Here is a 12,222-nt window from a genome sequence, read left to right as displayed (position 1 = left end):
ACACAGTAATAGCAGGGGACTTTAACACCCCACTTACACCAATGGACAGATCATCAAAACGAAATTACTAAGGAAAAACAAGTCTTAAATGATACATTAGACGAGACTTTGATATCTTCAGGACTTTCCATCCAAACGCAGAAGAATACAGCTTCTTCTCAAGTGCATATGGAACATTCTCCAGGATAGACCACATCTTGGGTCACAAATCAAACCTTAGTAAATTTAAGAAAATTGAAATCGTATCAAGCATCTTTTCTGACCACAATGATATGAGACTAGATATCAATTACAAGAAAAAAAAAACTGTAAAAAAAACAAACACGTGGAGATTAAATAATACATTTCTGAATAATGACCAGGCTACTGAAGAAATCAAAAGGGCAATCAAAAAATTCCTAGAAACAAATGTCAAGGAAAACACAAGTCAAAACCTATGGGACGCAGCAAAAGCAGTCCGAAGAGGGAAGTTTATAACAATACAGTCCTGCCTTCAGAAACAAGAGAAACATCAAATAGACAACCTAACTTTACACCTTAAACAAAAGAACAAAAACCCGCCAAAATTAGCAGAAGGAAAGAAATAATAAAGATCACAGCAAAAAGAAATGAAAAAGAAATAATAGTAAAGATTAATAAAACTAAAAGCTGGTTCTTCGAGAAGATAGACAAAATTGACAAACCTTTAGCCAGACTCATCAAGAAAAAATGAGAAGAATCAAATCAACAAAATCAGAAATTAAAAAGGAGAGGTTACAACAGACAATGCAGAAATACAAAGGATTATAAGAGACTATCATGAACAACTATATGGCAATAAAATGGATAACCTGGAAGAAATGGACAGATTCTTAGAAAAGTTCAGTCTTCCATGATTGAACCAGGAAGAAATAGAAATTATGAACAACCCAATTACAAGCACGGAAATCAAAACTGTGATCAAAAATCTCCCAGAAAACAAAAGCCCAGGACCTGATGGCTTCACAGGTGAATTCTATCAAACATTTAGAGAAGATCTAATGCCTACTCTTCTAAGACTCTTTCAAAAAATTGCAGAGGAAGGAACACTTCCAAACTCATTCTACAAGGCCACCATCACCCTGATACCAAAACCAGACAAAGATAACACAGAAAAAAAGAAAACTACAGGCTGATATCACTGATGAACATAGATTCAAAAATCCTCTTCAAAATTTAGCAAACAGAATTCAACAACACATTAAAGCTCAGACACCATGATCAAGTTGGGTTTATTTCAGAGATGCAAGGATTCTGCAATATACACAAATCAATCAATGTGATACACCATATTAACAAGTTGAAAGATAAAAACCATATGATAATCTCAATAGATGCAGAAAAAGCCTTTGATAAAATTCAACACCCATTTTTGATTAAAACTCTTCAAAAAATAGGCATAGAGGGAACCTACCTCAACATAGTAAAGGCCATATATGATAAGCCTTCAGCAAACACTATTCTCAATAGTGAAAAACTGAAAGCATTCCCCCTAAGATCAGGAACAAGACAAGAGTGTCCACTCTCACCACTCTTATTCAACATAGTTTTGGAAGTCCTAGCTACAGAATTCAGAGAAGAAAAAGAAATAAAAGGAACCCAGATTGGAAAAGAAAAAGTAAATCTCTCACTGTTTGCAGATGACAGGATACTATACATAGAACACCCTAAAGACACCATCAGAAAATTACTAGAGCTAATCAGTGAATTTAGCAAAGTCACAGGATACAAAATCAATACACAGAAATCACTCGCATTTCCATATACTAACAAGGAAAAATCAGAAAGAGAAATTATAGAATCAGTCCCATTCACCATTTCAACAAAAGGAATAAAATATCTAGGAATAAACCTACTTAAGGAGACAAAAGAACTGTATACAGAAAATTATGACACTGATGAAAGAAATGAAAGACAACATAAGCAGATGGAGAGACATTCCATGTTCTTGGGCAGGAAGAATCAACAATGTGAAAACGACTACACTACCAAATGCAAACTACAGACTCAATGCGATCCCTATCAAATTACCAATGGCATTTTTCACAGAACTAGAACAAAAAATTTCACAATTCATGTGGAAACACAAAAGACCTCGAACAGCCAAAGCATTCTTGAGAAAGAAGACTGGAGCTGGAGGGAGCAACCTTCCTGACTTCAGGTTATCCTACAAAGCTGCAGGCATCAGGACAGCGTGGTGCTGGCACAGAAACAGAAATACAGACCAACAGAACAGGATAGAAAGCCCATAAATAAACCCATGCACCTACGGCTACCTTATTTTTGACAAAGGAGGCAAGAATATACAATGGGGCAAAGACAGTCTCTCCAGTAAGTGGTACTTGGAAAACTGGACAGCCACATGTAAAAGAATGAAATTAGAACACTTCCTAACACCATACACAAAGATAAACTCTAAATGGATTAAAGACCTAAATATAAGACCAGAAACTATAAAACTCTTAGAGGAAAACATAAGCAGAACACTCGATGACATAAATCAAAGCAAGATCTTCTATGACCCACCTCCTACAGTAATGGAAATAAAAACAAAAGTAAACAAGTGCGACCTGATTAAACTTAAAAGATTTTGCACAGTAAAGGAAACTATAAGCAAGGTGAAAAGATAACCCTTAGAATGGGAGAAAATAATAGCAAATAAAACAACTGACAAAGGATTAATCTCCAAAATATACAAGCAGCTCATACAACTCAATACCAGAAAAACAGGCAACCCAACCAAAAAGTGGGAAAAAGAACTAAACAGACATTTCTCCAAAGAAGACATACAGACGGCCAACAAACACATGAAAAGATGCTCAACATTGCTCATTATTAGAGAAACGCAAATCAAAACTACCATGAGATATCACTTCACACTGGTGAGAATAGCCATCATCAGAAAGTCTACAAACAATAAATGCTGGAGAGGTTGTGGAGAAAAGAGAACCCTCTTTCACTGTTGGCAATGTAAATTGATACAACCATTATGGAAGACGGTATGGAGATTCTCTTACAAGCTAGGAATAAAACCACTATATGATTCAGCAATCCCACTCCTAGGCATACATCCTGAGGAAACCAAAATTGAAAAGGACAAAAGTACCCCAATGTTCATTGCAGCATTATTTACAAAAGCTAGAATGTCGAAGCAACCTAGCTGTCCATTGACAAATGAATGGATAAAGAAGTTTTGGTACATATACACAATGGAATATTACTCAGCCATAAAAGGAACACATTTGAGTCAGTTCTAACGAGGTGGATGAACCTAGAGCCCATTATACAGAATGAAGTAAGTCAGAAAGAGAAAGATAAATATCGTACACTAATGCATATATGCAGAATCTAGAAATATGGTACCGAAGAATTTATTTGCAGGGCAGCAATGGAGAAACAGACTTATGGACATGGGGAGAGGGGAGGAGAGGGCGAGATGTATGGAGAGAGTAACATGGACGCTCACATTACCATGTGCAAAATAGAGAGCCAACGGGGATTTGCTGTATGGCTTAGGAAACTCAAACAGGGGCTCTGTCTCAACCCCGAGGGCTGGGATGGGAGGGAGCTTCAAGAGAGAGGGGACCTATCGATGTTCAGGTTTGACAGAAAACAACAAAATTATATAAAGCAATTATCCTTCAATTAAAAAGCAAATTGATTTAAAAAAAGCGTCAACTCTTCGGCACTCAGCTTTCTTTACGGTCCAACCCTCACATCCATACATGACTACTGGAAAAACCAAAGATTTGACTATATGGACCTTTGTTGGCAAAGTAACATCTCCCCTTTTTAATATGCTGTCTAGGTTGGTCATAGCTGTTTTTCCAAGGAGCAAGTGTCTTTTAATATCATGGCTGCAGTCAGCATCTACAGTGATTTTGGAGCCCAAGAAAAGAAAATCTGTCACTGTTTTGCTTCCCCATCTACTTGCCATGAAGTGATGGGACCAGATGCCATGATCTTAGTTTTTTGAATGCTGAACTTGAAGCCAGCTTTTCCACTCTCCTCTTTCACTGTCATCAAGAGGCTCGTTAGTTCCTCTTCACTTCCTGCCATAAGGGTGGTGTCATCTGCATATCTGACGTTATTGATATTTCTTCTGGCAATCTTGACTCCAGCTTGTGCTTCATTCAGCCCAGCATTTCACATGATGTACTCTGCATTTAAGTTAAATAAGCAGGGTGACAATATACAGCCTTGACATATTCCTTTTCCTATTTGGATCCAATCCATTGTTCCATGTCTGATTCTAACTCTTGCTTCTTGATCTGCATACAGGTTTCTCAGGAGGCAGGTAAGGTTGTCTGGTACGCCCATTGCTTGAAAAATTTTCCACAGTTTGTTGTGATCCACACAGTCAAAGTTTTGGTGTAGTTAATGAAGCAGGTTGTTTTTCTGGAACTCTCTTGCTTTTTCTATGATCCAGCAGATACTGGCAATTTGATCTCTGGTTCTTCTGCCTTTTCTAAATCCAGCTTGAACATCTGGAAGTTCTCAGTTCAGGTACTGTTAAAGCCTAACTTGGAGACTCTTGAGCATTACTCTGCTAGCGTGTGAGATAAGTGCAATTTTGTGGTAGTCTGAATATTCTTTGGCATTGCCTTTCTTTGGGATTGGAATGAAAGCTGACCTTTTCCAGTCCTGTGGCCACTGCTGAGTTTTCCAAATTTGCTGGCATATTGAGTGCAGCACTTTCACAACATCATCTTTTCAGATTTGAAATAGCTCAACTGGACTTCGTCACCTCCACTAGCTTTGTTTGTAGTGATGATTCCTAAGGCCCACTTGACTTCGCACTCCAGGATGTCTGGTTCTAGGTGAGTGATCATGCCATCATGGTTATCTGGGTCATTGAGATCTTTTTTGTATAGTTCTGTGTATTCTTGCCACCTCTTCAAAATATCTTCTGCTTCTTTTCAGTCCATACCATTTCTGTCCTTTATTGAGCCCATCTTTGCATGAAATGTTCCCTTGGTATCTCTAATTTTCTTGAAGCGATCTCTAGTCTTTCCCATTCTGTTGTTTTCCTCTTTCTGTGCATCGATTCCTCTTTCTGTGCATTCATTTCTTATCTCTCCTTGCTATTCTTTGGAACTCTACATTCAGATGGGTATATTTTTCCTTTTCTCCTTTGCTTTTCACTTCTCTTCTTTTCTCAGCTATTTATAAGGCCTCCTCAGGCAACCATTTTGCTTTTTTGCATTTCTTTTTCTTGGGGATGGTTTTGGTCATCACCTCCTGTACAGTGTTATGAACTTCCGCCCATAATTCTTCATGCACTCTGTCTACCAGATCTAATTCTTTGAATCTATTTGTCACTTCCACTGTATAAGCATAAGGGAATTGATTTAGGTCATACCTGAATGGTCTAGTGGTTTTCCCTACTTTCTTCAGTTTAAGTCTGAATTTTGCAATAAAGAGTTCATGGTCTGGGCCACAGCCGGCCCTTAGGGTGTGATGAAAATGGTCTAGAATTGTATAGTGTGATGGTTGCATAGCACCAAATGTACTAGAAGCTACTGAATTGTCCACTTCAAAATGATTGAATTTTCTGTTATGTCTATTTCCTCTTGATGGAAAAATAATGTTTGTTAGATTTTATAAATGTTTCTTGTATTTATTGTGATGATTCAATGAAAAATTTTCACTCATTGTTAATGTGTTAAATGTTAATATGTTTTCTAATGATACATCACTCTTACTTCCCTGAAATAAACTTAATTTGGTGCAATTATTTTTTATACATATTGACAGATTTGATTTGTTAATATTTTATTTGATAATTTCATATTTCTGTTTCTAAATATGACTAGTGTGTATTTTTAAATTTTTCATTGTAACATCTGGGTTTGATGTCACAAGATTATTTGAGTAGCTTTCCTACTTCTTAATTACCTGAAAACTTATAAGACTTGGATTACCTGCTTGTTAAATATTTGATAGAACTTTTCCTTAAGCCATCTGCACTTTCGGATGGGGGTAGATCTTTAAACTGGTAATTCATTTTCTTTGCAGTTATTGGGTTATTTGGGTTTTCTATTGTTTCTTGAGTGAGTTTTTTGCTTTGTTTGTTTTAGGGGTTTTTTTTTGCCACACAGCTTGCAAGATCTTAGCTCCCCAACCAGGGATGGGACCCACACCCCCTGTGTTGGAAGTATGAAGTCTTCAACCACTGGACCACCAGGGAATTCGATGAGTTTTGATAAGTTTAATTTTTAAGAGAATATTCTGTATTTGATTTAAGCTTTGAATTTGTTGGCAAAGTCAGTTACAGTATCTTCTTTTGATTTTAAAATCTCTGTTTTGTCTACGGCATGTCTCACTGTTCATCCCTAACACCGCTCAGTAAGGCCTTCTTTCCTCACCTCTTCTTCACTCTCGCCAGACTATGACTTCTGTAGCTCATATTAGTTGTCAATTGTTGTGTAACAAGGTTACATCCAAACTCAGTGACCGAAAATCGCTAACCAGGGTTATGAGACGATGGCACCCCACTCCAGTATGATTGCCTGGAAAATCCCATGGACGGAGGAGCCCAGTGGGCTGCAGTCCGTGGGGTCGCTAAGAGTCGGACTCGCCTGAGCAGCTTCACTTTCACTTTCCTGCATTGGAGAAGGAAATGGCAACCCACTCCAGTGCTCTTGCCTGGAGAATCCCAGGGACAGAGGAGCCTAGTGGTCTATGGGGTCGCACAGAATCAGATGCAACTGAAGTGACTTAGCAGCAGCAGCAGCAGGGTTATGAGATAGCTGGATTTGGTTTTCCTTATCCAATCTGACAAGTGATTTTTTTTAAAAAAATGGCCAATTTTCTCTGTTTAATTTTAATGTGATTATTGCTTGTTATTGCTCTTGTTCAGTCCCTAAGTCGTGTCCAACTTTTTGTGACCCGGTGGACTGCAGCATACCACACTTCCCTGTCCTTCACCATCTCCCAGAGTGTGCCTAAACTCATGCCTATTTAGTCAACGATGCCATCCAATCATCTCATCCTCTGTTGTCCCCTTCTCCTGTCCTCAATCTTTCCTAGCATCAGGGTCTTTTCCAATGAGTCAGCTCTTTGCACCAGATGGCCAAAGTATTGGAGCTTCAGTTATAGCATCAGTCCTTCCAATGAATATTTGGTGTTAGTTTCCTTTAGCATTGACTGGTTTGATCTCCTTGCTGTCCAAGGAACTCTCAAGAGTCTTCTCCAGCACCACAATTCGAAAGCATCAATTCTTTAGCACTCAGCTCTCTTTACGGTCCAACTGCAACTGTCCAACTCACTCAGTGGGACATGACTGAGCGACTTGAGCGTGCCGCTCCAGCAAAGCCTGAGCCCCTGGTCTCAGCAGCCCAGGCCCACGGGCCTGCTTTGAGTTCCTCCCAAGGGCGTCCCCCGTGAGGGCTCTTGTCTCAGGCGGGCCGGCATGGGTGTCAAGGCTGACAGCCTGAGGTTCTGAGAGCACCGTTCCGGGCCTGTCCGTCTGCATGCACTCTGCTTGTGTCTGGCTTCCTCATGAGTCGGCTCCATGTTTCGTCTCTGCAAGTTCTGCGGCAGCAGGTCTGGGGCTCCTCGTCACGGGTAATGTCAGAGCTCCACGTCTCCTTTGCTTTACTTCTAAGATCACCCTCTGGTCTTCTCTTCAGCACGTTCGCCGTTCCTCTCTGTATTGGCTTTCTAGGGTTGCCATATCAAAGCACCGCAGACTGGCTGGCTTACAGAACAGACGTTTGGTGGCTCAGCTCTTGAGGCCCAGGTGGCAGCAGGTGGTGCCTTCTGAGCCGTGAGGAGCGGAGTCCGTCCCGGCTTCTCCCCTCGCTCTGGGGGGTTCTGGAAACCTTTAGCTTCACTGATCTCTGCCCACATTCTGACCGTGTCTTCTCCTGGGATGTCTGTCTGGCATCTCCATCCTCTCTTCTTATGAGGACACTGGTCAGGGCCCACCTTGCTGACCTCACCTCTCTCCAAATAAGAAACCGGTTGGTGGTATAAGGGGTTGGGACCACAGCATGTGACCAGCGGGCCGGGGCACAGTTCCGTCTGTAAGTGTCCCTGTCGCCCGGACTCAGCGGATAACTCATGAGCTCCAGGTTTTTGCTGAACTCACCCTTGGGACGTTTCTCAAGAGGAGCTGCACGGCGGGAACCCTTCTCCCTCACCATCCAAGGTGGCATCCCCACACTCAAGGAGAGCCTCCTCAGGGCCGGGAGCTGGGCAGGGGGCTTGCTGTGGGTGGGCCCTCCACACGCCTCGCACACCAGGGCATTAGAAGCAGCTTTGGGGCAACACGCCATGTTTCGTGGAGTACTAGCCAGCCTGCCAGACTGCCAATTTTTACCCCCTTATGATCGAGGAGATGGGCCCTGTCCGGCAGGGGAGAGCACCACCCCGTGGCCGCAGCCCTCCCCCTCCTCGCCCCCGTCCACCCCCTTGGAGCCCCCTCACAGCCGGCAGTCATCCTGATGGGAAGTGTCACAAGCTTCCTCCTCTCACGGCTGAAACCCCGAGGCTCGTGGAGTTACACAAGTTCTGGGGCGTTTTTCAGGCTGGATCACAAGTACTGCAGCATCTGTCTGTTTCTGCTTCAAGTGTACCTGCAGACTGGCTTTGTTGACCTGGCTGGTGTCTGGCTCGCAGCCTGGTGCTCCCTTCCAGCAGCTCATTGAAGTTTCCAAGCCCTGCATCTGTGGACCACGAGGTGATGCTGAGGTGGTACGGACCAAGACAGCTGAAGCCTGGGGTGCAGTGATGGGCCCTGGGGCAGCGCTGGCCTCGGGAGGTTGCTCAGGCATCGGGAGCAAGGATGCAACGTCCCTCCTGGTCGGTTCCAGGGTGGAGTGACCCAGAAGGGAATGCGGCTCCCACCCATGGCCGGCACAAGTATTTAAGTTGAATTCAAAGCTGTGGGCGTGGGATGTCCACGACAACCACGAGGTCCACCTGGGCCTCGTGATCTCAGCTGTGGGCACAGAGTGGGGAGCCCAGGGCTTTGGGGCCGGAGCCGCGGTGCAAGAGGTGCTCGGGACAGAGGGATGGGGTCAGGAATGCACCCCTGGGTGTGGGCGGAGCTCAGGGACATGCGGCCTGTCTCAGCTGGACCTGGTCCCTGGTGCTGGAGCTGCAGCATGGAAGCATGGTGAAAGGGCCCCTCCTGCAGGAGTCCAAAGTCCACTCAGGCTGTGGGAGCCTCCGCTCTCTGCTGCCCTCTCCCCGCTGCACGTGCAGGGGCTGTGGTTTCTCCCCTGCTGACCTGCCGGCCCTCCAGCTCCCGGTGGAGGCAGATGGCCTCCCGACCCAAGGGTCCCAGCCCCAAGTCCTCCAGGCCCTGCCGCCTGCAGCCTTGGCCGGCCTCTCTCTCCCGCTGCTCTGGCCTTCTCCTGGAGGGCCGGGCGCGGCCCCTGCCCTGTGCACCGCCCCTCCCATCCAGGAGCAGGAGCCGGACCCAGGCCCCTGCCTTGCGAGGTCTCCTGCCTTTCCCAGCCACACCCTGCCTCCTTTTCTGCACTGCCTTCCCGAGATCCCTGTGGGGCTGCCCCTTCCCTGCCGCAGACACCACACCTGCCCCCTCCTCCCACCTGCCACAACCCTCTGCACGGCTGTTTCTGCTGCCTGCCCTCGACCCGTACCCTCCTGAGCCCACTATTGGCCCATCAGTCTCCAGGTCTGCTGCAAGCAGACCCTCAGGCACACTGACCTCAGTGGTGGTAAAAGTGGGGAGCGGCCCGCGTGCCCTGATGCCGACAAGAGCAGCCAGAGCCACTCCTGTTCAGCCAGGAGCTGCATCCGAGCCTGCCTCTCAGGCCTGCCGGGGACACAGCCTCCCTGGTGGCGCCCACGATGTGCCTGCAGGGATCAGAGCCCAGGGAGAGTGGATGGCCCACAGCAGTGACAGACACGGGGCGCATCGCTGGTGTCCACGCTGCCCACTGTTTTAGAAATTATGCAAGATCTGAACAATGTTCAGAGTGACTCAGAGACAGGGCCTTTTCTTGTTCACAGAGAGAAAAGTAAAATATTAACTTCTGGCATTAGAAAAATTCTAGCATTAAGAAGCCCGGACTGCAGGGGCAGCCCCTCTGGTGACCTGGTGGGGGGGGAGGGGTCTGGTCTCTTCCCGAAAGAACCAACATATTCCAGTCTTCCTAGGCCCACCTCTGTGGGGGGCACAGTTAGGGAGGCAGAGCTGAAGCCCCAGGACGTATTCTGGGTACACACGCGGGTCCAGCTGAAGGGTTGGGGCTCCTCCCGGGCCCTCCTTCCAGGGGGTGAGTCCTCCTGGGAGGCGGCTTCACCAGGAGGCGGCAGCAGAGCTGGCTGGGTGGGGTGGGTGCTCTGTCTTAGGTCCAGGCCCGCCCTGCACTGTGGGGATACAGGTGAGCTTCTCCAGGCCTCTGTGCCCACCAGCCCAGCCTCGGTCTGCAAGGCGGTTCTCTGCAGGCGATTCTGGGTCCTTAGGGCCATGCTCGAAGCTGGGGAGGGGTGAGGGGGCTGGCGCATCAGAGGTGGGAGCCTGTGGCTTGGGTGCCCTGGACTGGTCCTGAGGATGGAGGGAATGCATGTGGGACAAGCACGTGCGGAGGGCTGGTCAGTTCCTCCCACGCCTCCATCCAGAGGTCTCCTACCTCGAATGCAGAAGGGCGGGGGTGCAGACCTCCTGTCCTCAGGGCACTCTCAGGGCAGCGGAAAGGAGGCCCAGACAAAGCCGAGTCTGATAGCAGACACGGGGCATGGAGAAGAAACTGACTGACCACGGGAAGCAGGGGACGGGAAGGCAGCAGAAACAGCAGAGGCTGCGGCAGGCGGGAGGAGGACACAAGGATGGAGCACAGGGCGGGCAGGGAGAAGTGCCTGGCCAGGGGACGGGAGGAAGGCTGGGAGAGAGGCAGGCGGCCAGCCCAGGGCTCTCTGACCCGCCCAGTGCGATGAGAATCCAGCAGGGTTCTGAGCAGGGCACAGTGGAATCTGATTTCTGTTCTCACGCTCACTGTGCAGCTTGCTAGGCTGGAGAGGGGCAGGTGACCCCAGGCTGGCGGCCGGGGACAGAAGGAGAACCTTGATCTCAGACAGGAGAGGCTGGAGGAGTCGCCTCAGGGGCCCCATCCCTGGTTAACTGAGAGAAGGAGAGGGGTGTGCGGGCCAGACATGTGCTCAGGTCTGGGGTTCCGGGCTTTCCCTTGTGAGTGGTTTTGTGTCTGTGTTCAGGAAAGTTCTCTCAGAGACTTGTTGAATTTCACTTAATTCTGTTTTCTCATTTTCCCTAAATGTTCTAATTAATCCAATGTCGGAGATAATCTCACAGGTGAGTACCAAGTGCGAGTTTAAAAGCATCTGTTTTGTGGATAGACACCCAGTTCTCCTATCATCGTTTATCAAACCCACCCACACTTTCTCCCTGGCTTGTGGATTTGGAGGATGCAGAGCCAGTGGATTTCAGGCTGGCTCCTCGCGGTTCACCAGCCCACTGCTGCCCTTTTCAGTGTGCCCGTTACCTCTGAAGACAGTGGCACTGCCCGTCCTCAAGGCCACCTGACAGCATTCTCACTGCCAGGACACCCCTGCCCTAGGCATCACGGTCTCCCAGGGTCAGCCTCGGTCCTTGCCCATGTCCAGAGCACCTTGACCTTGGGGCCTGGCGACCTCCCACCCTGGAGAGCCCTGCTGACCCTCGAGTGCCAGGCCCCCTCGGGAGTTCTGGAACGAAGCACAGGTCGCTCGCTGGGGCTGGGGGTGGGGGGGGTGGGGGAGGTCGGATTTACATCCACTTCGGCCACACACCTGGCCGCTTCCAGGGACCACCTCCACCGCCCCGGTCTCGGGGAAGCCGCCCCGCCCAGGCCTCTGCCCTCATTGGCCCCTGGATCTCAAGCACAAGGGCCAGTTATCTCAGAGGAACCCTCCGGGGGCGGCTCCGCTGCCTCCCCCGACCTCGTGGCCGCAAGGAGCCCAAAGGACCCTTAAACCCCTGGTTCGCAGGCGCCGCTCGCTCGGCGGCCGGCGTGTGGGTGCGGGATGGAAACACGAGGGAGGGTGCACGAGGGGCTCAGCGGGCTCCAGGCCGGGGGGCCGCGGCATGAGTGCGCGCGGGCGGAGGCCGCGGGGAGGCCGGCAGGTGCGGCCGGCTGGGCGGGGCGAGGAGCCGGGTCCGGGGGGCGGGCGGGGCGGGCGGGCGCGGCCTGCAGCCGCCCGCGTGGTCTGCGCGGCGCCCGCGCCTGGAAA

This window comes from Dama dama, chromosome 6, assembly GCF_033118175.1.
Source record: "Dama dama isolate Ldn47 chromosome 6, ASM3311817v1, whole genome shotgun sequence".
Taxonomy (NCBI): domain Eukaryota; kingdom Metazoa; phylum Chordata; class Mammalia; order Artiodactyla; family Cervidae; genus Dama; species Dama dama.
Note: the sequence above shows the minus strand (reverse complement) of the source record.